We start from the raw sequence: 12,948 nt of genomic DNA, 5'->3' as shown, positions 1-12,948 counted from the left end.
CCTTACTGGATTCTCCCTTGAAATAGTAAATCCATATTAGATGGGGAGGGAGCGGAACACGGGGGGCATTGTGTGATTTGCTGATTGCACACAAAAAAATACCATTATGGAACCACCTACACAAGAGTTGAACAAAAGCACTTTGGAAACACCAAGTATCTCTTCCCTGCCACAAACAAACTGCTGCCCTTTCCTCACACAGCTTCATTTGGGCTGCTACAAAATGAGATGCACCATTCAATGTGGAAAAGCTGAAGGCTGCAGTATATCCGAAATAACAACTCAAGGTCACAGCCTTTCATGTTAGGATATGAACAGATAAGTAAATATGGTGCTTTGGGTGGAATAGTTTGGAGCATCATGAAAATGGAAAGAGGAAAGCCAATATTTATGCATAAGACTGTATGCTGGGAATTGCTGGGTACTCCAGAGAGTGAGAGGAATTCATCCTGTAAAGGGAGGATAGTACTTGACAAGTGGCAAAAAAAAACCACACACCCTCTTTGGAGAAGAAGCAATCTGATATTTTGGACCAGCACTTGTGGAACATTGATTAGAAATATATGTTCTATTCTAACACCATAGTGCTAAAGGACTGTAAGGATTTCTCCCCCCCCCCCCATGTGAATTCAGTGTTGAAAGAAAGGCAGGAGACTGAATAAAGGTCACCTTGTTCTCAGCTATTTAAGAAGTGTATTGGGTTTTCACATGCTGCATTCAGTGAGTGTACAGTCTGTGTACCTACGTACACAGTAATGTACACTTGTAGTTATTCACACGTCACATTCAACATGTGTGCATTCTGTGTGCACACGAGTTGATCTGTATAAACCAAGAAATGTACACTCTTTCGTCCAACTTGAACACATGTAGGGATGGGGAATCACTGGCCTATGGGCCAAACTTGCTCGCATTTTGCTCGCAAGGCCATTTTCAGCAATCCACACCCATCTATTCTACATCTGACATAATACATGATGTCAACTGTAGGGCAGAAAATGGTGCAGCTTCAAAGGAACAACCTAGAGCTTAAAATGAGCTCCTGTTTGTTGCTTTGCTGAAGCAAGGTGCACTCTCACTACCCTGAAACTCTGAAAACTGGAGGTTCAAAAATCAATGTGGGGCTGTTTGAAAGCTCTTTTGTAAACAGCCCTGTGCTGCTGTTTGGAAACCCCCCCCCCCGCTGCACTTTGAAGTCTAGATGTTTGGGACTTCAAAGTGCAACATCACCTGACATCAGGGGATCAACAGATGGGTGGTCCTGCCCAGTTGTTGAATTCAGCCCAGCAAAGCAGGAAGATAAGGATGTAGCCTGCTGGCCAGAATGGGGCAAATTGATGGTTTCTTTCCATGGGGGGGGGGGGCTGTGTTGGTCCTCAAACCCTGTTGTGCATTCCCAGTTAGTCAGGAAGAAGCTGGCAAGTACAAAGTTTAAAATCTAATTATTGTTGGAATTAGCATTGCCAGGCCATGTTGCCTGAGGCTGTTGGGAATTTACAATCTATCTGTTGGAATGTCCTCTTTTTTTTTTTTAATGAGGTGTAATTACAGCACAGAGTAGCATTTTGAAAAACATTGTGAAAAAACCTATTATGATGGGGAGATGAGATTGCCAATTAATTTCCTCCTAACAAGTCTATCAGGCTGATCAGCTCAGCTTCCCAGCCAGAGGTAACAGGTTCAGGTCAACCTAGCCCTACAGTGGAGATCTATAATGTTCTCTGTACGACTGATGGTCTGTAGGTTCCATTCAGGTAGCGTGTTGAAAGATTGTGGACCAGTTGACAATATCTGTAATTGGCCCTGTATTTGATTTATCTTTTCTGGTGCTGTAGAGATCAATACCATTTTGACTGGGACCAATATTATCAGACAAGCTGTGATTTTTATAACCCAGCACTGGCTTTCATAATGCTGCCAATACAGAAGCAAAATAAACAATAATGGAAAAAAGGTTATTAAAACCTATGCATCTGCTAGGCTGCAGTCCTAAACATACTTGGATCAGGATCAGCTTGTCTGAGTTTGAGGGTGGGGGAAAGCCCCAGCAATTGTCTCCCAGCAGCAGCATTGCTGGTGTTTATTGGGGAGGGAGGGCAACGAGTGATTGGCAAGTTCTGGGTTTCATGAATGCACTGGTGGAATCAATGTACCAGGCAGCCCCAGACTTATAGCTGCTTCCCACTCCCCCCCCCCTTCCCATCCAGCAGCGATTCTGCTGCCTGAAGGCTGTAGCTGAGGTTCTCCTCCACTGGTTGAGGCATTCCTGCATGGGAATAGGACACGGTGAACACAAAAAGAAAAAAAAAATCCTTCCAGTAGCACCTTAAAGACCAACTAAGTTAGTTCTTGGTATGAGCTTTCGTGTGCATGCACACTTCAGATTGAGCCGCATGAAATGGAAGTCCATCAACTACTAACTTAGTTGGTCTTTAAGGTGCTACTGGAAGGATTTTTTTTTTTTTGACTATGGCAGACCAACACGGCTACCTATCTGTAACAAAAAGAAAAGACTTTGAGAAGCATATAGGAACGATATCTTGAACACAAGAGCTGCAGGGCTGGCAGTGCTGCTGTCTCTGTCCCCTGGCGTGCTCCTGCAAGACACAATATATGCAGAACTCTTTAGCCCTTTCCTATCCAGTGTGGACAGGAACAGTGGTCTGGTGTTTTCCATGAGATTTCAGTACTAGACCTGTGTATTGGATTGAGGACCTGTGGGGTCAAATGAGATGTAATGTTAAGCGTGCCATCGGGAAGCCCATCCGGGCGTCTCATAAATAGCATGCATTCTGGGTGTATTTGTGTGTGTATGGGAGGCAGATTTTATTCAGGAGCACAATGCATAGGGAAAGAGCTCTAATTGTTTCTACCTTTCCCTCCCTTGGTTCCGTTCTTTCTCCCCAGGCCGAATAGCAGCATGTTGTGGGGGTGGATATCTTCAGAGGAAAAGGCTAAATTTCCCGTTTCTGTGTGCCACAATGCATTAATAGCTGCCTTTAATTAAAAATAACAACACCATGACAAGCTTCCTAATGATGTGCTTTGCAGCACGTCTAGCTTAGCCCAGGAGGTTGCCACAAAAACATATTTTGCTCAGACCCTGAGATATTAGATTGAACCACATCTGGGTCCAGGTTTATATGGGCCCTCAAGCACCAGATTATTATCAGTGAGGCTTCATTTTCTCTATCCATTTAGTACAGGATGGGAAATGTGGCCTCAGATGTAGTTGGACTCTAGTGTCTATCAACCTGGTCACCAAGGCCATTGACCAGGGATGATGGGTGTTGGAGTCCAACAACTTCTGGAGAACAACAGGCTCCTTATCCCTGATATAGTACCAGGGGCCCCAGTCTCTGTCAATGGTGGAGGCAACAGTGAAGAGGAAGAGCTCCTCTTTTGGTGGAGATTGGGCCTAAAGGAGAGGATGAGTGGTGGTTCCTGCAGTTTCTGTTTCCATAATCCCTCAATGAGGACTTGGCCCAGAAGGAAAGAGTAAAATGGCTGATTGGCAGCTAATATTCCACCTCCCCCTTATTACCATGGCAACTGGGAGCCCTGGTGTTCTGTCTGTCTGTAGGCCCCAACCATGCCAACTGCTAATGCCACCCTGAACTGTCAAGAGTCCTGACAGGTTGTGTTATCAAATCCTAGGCTTGAGGAGGGACCAAGGATCATCCACGTTGTAGCTCTGCTCTGTATTGACTGGTCTCCTGAGAGCAGCCTGACTTGGTTGGCTACACATAGGAAAACAAGCAGCACAGGAATACTGACCTAGATGGATCATTGGTCTACACTGACTGGGAGGGTTTCAGCCAAGGAGTCTTTCACAGCCCTACCTAGAGGTGCCAGGGATGGAATATGAGACCTTCTGCATGCACCTCTGAGCTAAAGCTCTTCCCCTTTCACCAGGACTGGCTTTAGGTTTGAGAAGGCACTGGGCAAAATGCTAGGGTCTTGTTGGGCTTACTTTCCTTGTAGTAGTGGCGGCATTTTATTTTCACACAATTCCCCAAGCTCATGCTATACCAGGGACATTGTAGGATATTTAAATAGCTGGCAAGTGCTGCTCAGTGCATCAGACTTGCAGGGAAAGATGTCAGCAGTAGGCTCTGCTAGGTTGCTGGGACCCTGGCAGCAGTCCAAGGATGTCAGGTTCTGACACTAGCCCTGGGGTTCACACTTCGGCCCTCTCTTCTTCACCCCTTTTTATGGATAGCATCTGCTTCTGTGTCTCTGGTGTCATCAGCAAGAAAGGAAAGATTGATTCCTGTGCAGTTTTGTTCCTGAACTTTTGCTCTCCATGAATCAATAATTAATGTGGCCCCAAGATGGCAAGAGTGCACGTCCGCAATTACCTTCCCATAGGTAGGCTGTGAATGGTTCTTGGCGGATAGACTGATTGTACTTGTTACGTGTGAAATGCCATGTGCTTCCCTAGTCAGTTCTCTAGCTAATCAAATGCTACTGCACAAAGATCAGATGCTCACTGCCTTGCAAATGTTTGACCAACGGTAGCCTGCCTCGTGTTGAGAAATGGGGGGCGGGATGTGTGTGCGCACGAAGCATATAAGTCTCATTATGACAACGTGTCTAGTAATGGGGTCTTACAGGGTGCCTTTCAGCACATAAATATTTCAGTGCTGCTTGCCAAAGCTAACTTTTAGAATACTATGACCATGTAATTTTGTGTAATTATTACATTTACATCCAATGAGCTCAAGGTGACATTTATTGTTTACCCTTCCCTGCTTTATCCTCTCCTGTGAAGTAAGCTAGAATGAGGGACAATCACTGGCTCAGGGTCACCCTGTGAGTTTCATGGCTGAGTGGGAATATGAACCCTGGTCTCCCAGGTCCCAATTTGACACTCTAGTCATTACACCACATGCTAATGTACCCAAAAGTTGATTTCTGAACAATTTCTTAAATCTTTATTGATAAATACTTGTCTGGGTTTGTACTATTTGGTGGCATTATATTTGTGAAACTGGGTACCTAACTAGGCCCATTTGCAGTGCCGTTGTGTTACTCAGGTGGGGCAGAGGTCAGGGACACACTTCCTTCGCAGTGCGGAAAATGACATCATACAGACATTCCCTTTTTTCTGAATCAAATGGCACCTTGTCTTTCCAACACAAACCTACCCTTGGAATGATCCTTCCTTCTGGCTGAGTTTGCTTCTTTTACTTGTTATATTGCAATTCTGTTGTGTGCATTGATAGCCAGCTATTGCCCCCTCTGAGACACTGTGTTTTGTGTGTCTGTCTGTCTCCAGAACCAGATGTACAAAGTAAGGGCAAAAAGTCAGCTGCCACTTCCCATCATCCTTGAGGATAAATTGGGTAGAAATTCATTCAGGTGATGCTTTAAAAATTGCATCAGTGCAGCACTCTTCCCTTTGTCCAGACTGGTCAGTATGCTCTCTAGGTATGATACAGTGATGATTAAAAGGGACACGGGTGGCACTGTGGTCTAAACCACTGAGCCTCTTGGGCTTGCCAATCAGAAGGTCACTGGTTCAAATCCCTACAACGGGGTGAGCTCCCGTTGCTCTGTCCCAGCTCCTGTCAACCTAGCAGTTTGAAAGCATACCAGGGCAAGTAGATAAATAGGTACCACTGGGGTGAGAAGGTAAACAGCATTTCTGTCTAAGGTTACCTGACATCCCCATTTTCCGGGGACAGTCCCCAGACAGTCCCCAGATTTACAGATCAGTCCCCATGCAAAATCCATTGAAGTTGAAAAGTGTCCCTGGATTCATTGAAAAAAATCTGGTAACCTTAGTTTAGTCATACTGGCCACATGACCTGGAAATCTGTCTGTGGACAAGCGCTGGCTCCCTTGGCCTGAAAAGCAAGATGAGCACTGCAACCCCATTGTTGTCTCTGACTGGACTTAACCATCCGGGGGTCCTATACCTTTTTACCTTACTGTACTGTGATGATTCGGGTGGTGGTAGATTTTGCCTAAATCTGTTATGATTTAGTAACAGAAATAATGGTTTGATTCAACTTTGCTAAACACAGAACCCCCCTTGGATTTCGTTATGGTAACCAGCCAAGAGGCAGAGCTAGCTGGATGGCCCATTAGCAGGGGAAAAAAGGCTAATTGCCAGAAACTGGAAAGGAGAATTAGTACCAACAAAAGAGGAATGGCAGAGTAAATTATTTGAATATCTCAAACTGGCAAAAATGGCAGAGACAATTAGGAGACAGCCAAACCAGAAGTTCAAAAAGAAGTGGGAAATTTAAAAAGAATATTTAAAACCTGGACATGCTTTGATTAATTTTCGCAAACCACAATATGGATTATAAGTATAGTATTCAGATAACAGAAGAAATGGCAAAATGATTAAAGAAGCAGTTTATTAAACAGATAAGACAGACCCACATTGAGGAAGACTGAAGTCTGTTGGGGAAGATAAGGAATTGGGAATTAAGAACATGGTGGCATAAGTTCTTTTGTAAGAACATACGGATTTATAGATGTATGTATGTTTTTTGTTTTTGTTATTTTATCATTTTTGTTTATTTCTTGTGTGTGTTTGTTAAGTAAGAAAACTAATAAAAAGCATATTTAAAAAAAAAGACTAGTGATGCCCATCAAGGAAACCATCAGAGGGTCAGACTGTTGGGCAAGGGGACGTAGGGCCCCTTATTTGTTGGGTTGCAGTGGGCAGAGGCAAAGGTTGGGTTTAAAGTTTCAACCTTGAATGGTTGATAGGAGGTCCTGGGAGTCAGCAGAAAGAAGGAGAGGAAGGAGCAGAATTCCATGTGAATTGGGAACGACAGGAAGGAACGAAGAAAGAGGATGGCTTTTTGCTATCCTTCACATTCAATGCTGCCCTTATGCGGGAAGCCGGACTCTCATAGGATGTGAATGCGCTGCAATCCCTCCATCTAAGTGAAGTTTGTATATATGTGAGAATAAAACCATACATCATGAAGACACCGCAGTCTCTGCTGTGCTTTATTCCCCAAAGGAAACACATACCCTGGGTAAACATCTGGAATCTTGCTGGTGGAGATTGGGGTGGGGTGTAACAATATTTTAGGTCCTGTGACATGTTTGTCATCCTGCTGGATAACTTGTAAAATGAGTTGCCTTTCTGGAAAAGAAGGTACAGCAACTTGAGGCACACAACTTCAATCTACAGGACAAGATACGGAGTTTCTTGATAGAGATGAGTGGACTGTGCTGGAACAGCAACATAGGTAGGGTGCCCCTACAGAGGAGGAAGACCGCCCATTGCAAGAAACGAACCCCTGGAGGAATGTGGCTCACAGAAATGGGACTGTCAGGAGCCATGCTGTGTTATTAGGTCGGCAAAATCGATTCAACGCCTTCATCTTGGATTCTGGGCTAGAGGAGCTAGGATAGCAGTTGCTGACCTCAGAATACCCCAAGGTGACTGTGAAAGGTACAATGCTCAGAACTGATTCCTGCCCCCCCCCACCTCAAAAGGAGGAAGAGACAGGAGGAGATGGACTTGGAGGAGCCGTTTTTCCATTCTTCACCTAATCCCTTCAAGATCCAAGACTACTGATCATGGATGATAACCAACTTGCTACCTTTCAAGGAAATGATCTCAGAAAAAGGGAATTGCAGTCTGGAGAAGGCAAGTTGAAAGGAAGGAGTAGGAAGAACTTGAACCATAAGGTTCCTGACTTTGTAACCTATCCCAATAATACCCAGATAAGCTCCAATAGACAAGAAGGAAAGTCTCAAGGACAGCAGTTGCAGACTATAGAAATCATTGATGTTGCTTTGGAAAGCACAGTGCATGGAACAATTCCTTCTACTCCCCAGCATAGACATGTGGTAGGTGACTCCCTATTGAGAGCGACAGAGACAGTAGTGTGCAAAGGAAACAGGATATCCCGGGAGGTGTGCTATATTCCAGGTGCAAAGATTCACAATGAGAGAGAGAAGTTGCCAAGTCTTATAAAGCCAACTGACCACAACCCCTTCCTTCTCTTTCATGTGGGTCTTAACTAAACATCAGGAAAAACTTTCTGACAGTAAGAGCAGTTTGGCAGTGGAATGGTCTCCCTCAGGAGATTTAGGACTCTCCTTCCTTGGAGGTTTCTAAGCAGAGGTTGAATGGCCATCCATCATGGAAGCTTTAGCTGAGATTCCTGCACTGCAGGGGGTTGGACTTGATGACCCTCAGAGTCCTTTCCTTCTGATTCTACGTCTTGGAGTCCCAATGCCACCCAGGAGAGGCTACCATATTCTCTTTATTTATCTGTGTGTTTTCTTCCACAAATGACTGGGTGAAATTCTGGGTTTTGCAGGAGACACCATTTGCACAGATTCTGAGGAGCCAGAGCCATGCCTGTTCTGTTCTGTGTGACTAAGATTAAGACTGTGAAAAGAAAGTAGACCTCCGTAGCCCATTGAGGCAGCTTTTGTCCACTTCTAAAGCAGTACCAGTAATCAGCACGTTCTATGCTTAGGTAAAGCCAGCTTCTCAGTTCTACATTCCCAATACAAACACTGAAGGAATTAAAGATGCCTATGGACTGTTAATAGTCAGCCTGCTGTAACGTGCTCTGTGTGGGTGCAGAAAGCTGCTACAAGATTTCTAAGTGGTATAATACAATGGTATCCTAAAACACCGATTCTTCAGGATCCATGGGGCCAGAGGCGAAAGCAGATAAAGCAGCTGATGCAAATCTCACCTTTCTGCAGTAGGCTAAGTCACACACACATCCCGTTGTGTCTTCCATCCAGGCAAGCAAACAAGAAGCATTGTCGGAATTCAAGTACACACTCTAGCCAGGCAAAATAAAGGCAGTGTGTGGGATGAGAAGTGTGTGATGAGGAAGCAGCGTACATTTGTTGCTTGGTCCACATTTTCCTCAGGCACCACCCACCACTTGGATGTGGCCCCTGGAAGGTTACCCAGATAGGAATGTGGCCCTTAGTATGAAAGCAGTTCTCCACCCCTGGCTCAAAGTATCCTGGAAGGGGACATGGTGGGCTGGCACCCTTGAGCAGCAGCACTGCTGCTAGGAGCTGGACGTGCACTGCGACATTTTGTTGCAGGTGTTGTTGTTAATTCAGTTTATATACCACCCTTTATCCAAAGATCTCAGGGGGTGTACAATCTTAAAAGCACATTGCAGAACATCAGTGATAAAAAACATAATAAAAACATAGCAAAAAGCATACTGTAAAGGTAAAGGGACCCTTGACCATTAGGTCCAGCCGTGGGTGACTCTGGGGTTGCGGCACTCATCTCGATTTACTGGCTGAGGGAGCTGGCATACAGTTTCCAGGTCATGTGGCCAGCATGACCAAGCCGCTTCTGGCGAACCAGAGCAGCGCACGGAAATGTCGCTTACCTTCCCGCCGGAGTGGTACCTACTTATCTATTTGCACTTTGACGTGCTTTCAAACTGCTAGGTGGGCAGGAGCTGGGACCGAGCAACGGGAGCTCACCCCGTCGCGGGGATTCGAATCGCCAACCTTCTGCCTAGCTGTCAACTTACAGATTTGAAAATAAGGGACCAGCAGCCTTGAAAATAAGGGACCAGCAGCCAAAATAAGGGACCTGCAGCCTCACCTGTTCCAGGCACTCCAGTCTTCCTGTCTTACTGCATCGTCAAACTCATGCAGGTAGCTTCGAGAACACTGTCCAACCAACTTTGTAACCAGAGGTTCAACTGAATAAAATCTGAATCACATGCACCACAAGGCCTATGGAGCCTCAACTTAAGAAGGCTCCCCGGCCTGGCTTTGCACTGCAAAGTTTGCAGCAGCACGTGCAACAAAATGACGTCCAGCATTCAACACCCCCCTCAGCTTGCATTAACTAGCCACACACAAGGCATGCAAGCTCCACCCCTCAGTCGTTCTTAGACTTCTTATTGGGTGAGCAACACAGCCAAGCAACACAGTTGGAGCCTCCCTCCTCCCTGGCCGGCAGGGAGGGAGGGAGAGGAGCTGCTTCCTTTGAAATTTAAGGGACATCATTTAAGGGACATTTAAGGGACATCTATCAATAAGGGACAGCAGCGGGATATGGCACTGGAATAAGGGACTGTCCCTTCAAATAAGGGACACTTGACAGCTATGCTTCTGATCGGCAAGTCCTAGGCTCTGTGGTTTAACCCACAGCGCCACCCACATCCTTCTAAAAGCATACTGACAGACAACCTAATAATAAGTTAGTTATCAAGATAACAGTCCTCTCCCCAACACTTTTACAGGCTATAGATTATTTAATAGCCAATGACCTGGGTAAAGAGGAATGTTTTTGCCTGGTGCCTAAAGACATGTAATGAAGGCTCCAGGTGAGCCTCTCTGCAGTGAGCGTTCCACAATTGGGGAGCCACCACAGAAAAGGCCCGTTCTCTTGTTGCCACCCTCCAAACCTCTCTGGTATGGAGGACATAGAGAAGAGCCTCACATGACAAGCACAGGGTCTGGGTTCATATGGGGAGAGGTGATCCATAAGGTGTTGATCCTTAAGTTTCCACTTTTAACAATAATAACAAATATAAAACTACAATTTATTATGATTATCCTTTTGGGAATAGGCATGCCTGTGGAATTCAGCTGTGAATTCTGATACAGCTGACCTAATCCATACTTACTGAGTTAATACGCAGGTTGAAATGTCAGCTATGTTTAAAGCATGTGATTTCCCCCAGAGAATCATGGGAACTGTAGTTTGTCATTCCCAGCACCCTTAACAAACTGCAGTTCCCAGGATTCTCTGGGGAAAATATGTGCTTTACATGTATGATGTGTATGCTGCCCTGCTTATCAACCTCATTTCACACTCCCAAGTTTCTTGGCTCAAAAATGAATAAATTAACCATGCAATATTTAAAATGCAATTTTTTAGAATTAATGTGTTAAGATATGCATATTTTGTGAGAAAATACATTTTAAAATGCATTATTTAAATAAGTAAAATGTGTATAAATGCGTTTAAAATGCATAATTTAAAACTTTTGGGGGGGGCAGATTAAAAAAAATCACAGATTTAGGCAAAAACAGGATGGAATGGCCTTAGGTGACACAGACTGATCCATTCCATCCCTATTCAGGAATCTTCACAATAAAAAGGCAAGATGTGAACCCCCCCCCCAGTAAATCTCTAGTTTACCCCTGGCCTACCTCAAAGGGTTGTTGTGAAGCTAAAATGGGAAGGGAAACCTCTAAGAGGAAGGGTGGCATGTAAATGAAATGAGTAAAAACCCAGAGTGAAATATATGCTAGCAACCCAAGGGAAAAATGTGTCAAAGCATTAGAAAGGAACCTGGCTCATCAGAAATGTTATTTATAGAAGCCTCCAAAGCCACTGTAAGCCCTAATTGGTGCCAAGGCTGCTTCAAAGGATTTCTGTGAAATCCTCACAAATAGAGCAACACCATCCTCAGCCATTCAGCTGGGGAATGCAATATTAAAAGAATGGCAGTGGGCTGGGGGGATAACTTGATAAAGGTTGCAAACACAGAGAAGGAAAAAGACAACAAAACATCCACTTCTCCAATTTAAAACCCAATCAGAAATCCTGCTTGCAGCTGCACTGTGACAAATTGTGTGCTCATAAATAAATTCTGGAGGCTTTTTTAAGGAACCGACACTGTAAAAAAAAGGGGGGGGGGGAAAGAAAAATAGTGGCAAGAATTAAGGCAAACTTAGCCTTCCTTCTCCATAAAATAAAAATAAAATCCCAGTGTTCTGCACATCAACTATGCCACCACTTAAACACCACTTAAACAGGGATGCTCACCTGGTGCCATTGTTATAAATTTTTATAATGCATTCCTTTTTTTATCAGGCATTTAGCTTTTAAATATGGTCTTTTTGCATAGGTGGGATGCTTTAATTTTTTTAAAAAATAGAATTGTCTTTTGGATTTTTCTTTTTTTGGATGCTGGTTTTAATGTATGTACGTGTTTGTTTATGCTTAAAATATTGTAAGTCACATTGGGTTGCTGTAGCAAAAAAAGCAACTTGTAAATTTAATTCATCATCATCATCGTCGTCGTCATCATCATCAAAGGGCTCTTTCAAATAGGGGCTCCATATTGCAAACAGGCCATTCAGATGTTGCAGACATGTTGTTGACAACTGTATCATTCTTGCTGTTCTTAAAAAAATATAATAATTACTGGATTCTCCCCTGGGAAGAGTAAATCTGGATTAAATAAAATGTGAGGGGCAGGGCCATATGGGCAGGCACTTTGATGGCCATGACACTGTGTAGAGTATTGGGCCACATCTGTACTGTACATTTAAAGCACCATGATACTCCTTAAGTAGTCATACTTCCTCCAAACAATCCTGAGAAATGTAGTTTGTTGAGGGTGGTCTTTGGAGACCCCTATTTCCCTTAGAGAGATACAGTTTCCAGCATAGTTTATCAACCAGTCCCCCTTCCCAAGGGGGCATTCTGGGAATTGTAGCTCTCCTAATAATTCTCAGTGCTCTTAACAAGCTACAATCCCCAGGATCCTTTGAGGGAAGCCATGACTGTTTAAAGTGGTTTGATACCGCATTAAGTGAATAGTGTGGAAGTGGTCTTGAAAAATGTGAAACACCCACCCCATGACAAACACTGGTCCAGAAGCACCCAAGGAGTGTCCTGTGGCTCTCAGCTCAGTTTCATGAGGCCCTGGGCCTAATTTCATGTGGATGTCAAGAAGAGAAAGGGGCAGTGGTGGCTGGTGGCCATTGGGACTGGTGAGACACAAGGAAGGGAGACCAACAGTATGTGGAGCCAGAACTGCTTCAAGACAGAGCCAGCTAATTCTGGTTTGGCCCACATCCTCCTCCTGCCTGTTGACTTCCACTAGAGCAACACTGAGACTGAGAAGGAAGGTGGAAGTTGACAAGAAGGCAAGCAGGTTGTGGTTACCTGGTGGCACTAGGATGGTGGGGCAGAAAGGGAGGTAACTCCACCTGCCTCCAACCCCACCC

Source organism: Podarcis gaigeae (genome assembly GCF_964106915.1).
Source record: "Podarcis gaigeae genome assembly, chromosome: Z".
Classification (NCBI taxonomy): domain Eukaryota; kingdom Metazoa; phylum Chordata; class Lepidosauria; order Squamata; family Lacertidae; genus Podarcis; species Podarcis gaigeae.
Note: the sequence above shows the minus strand (reverse complement) of the source record.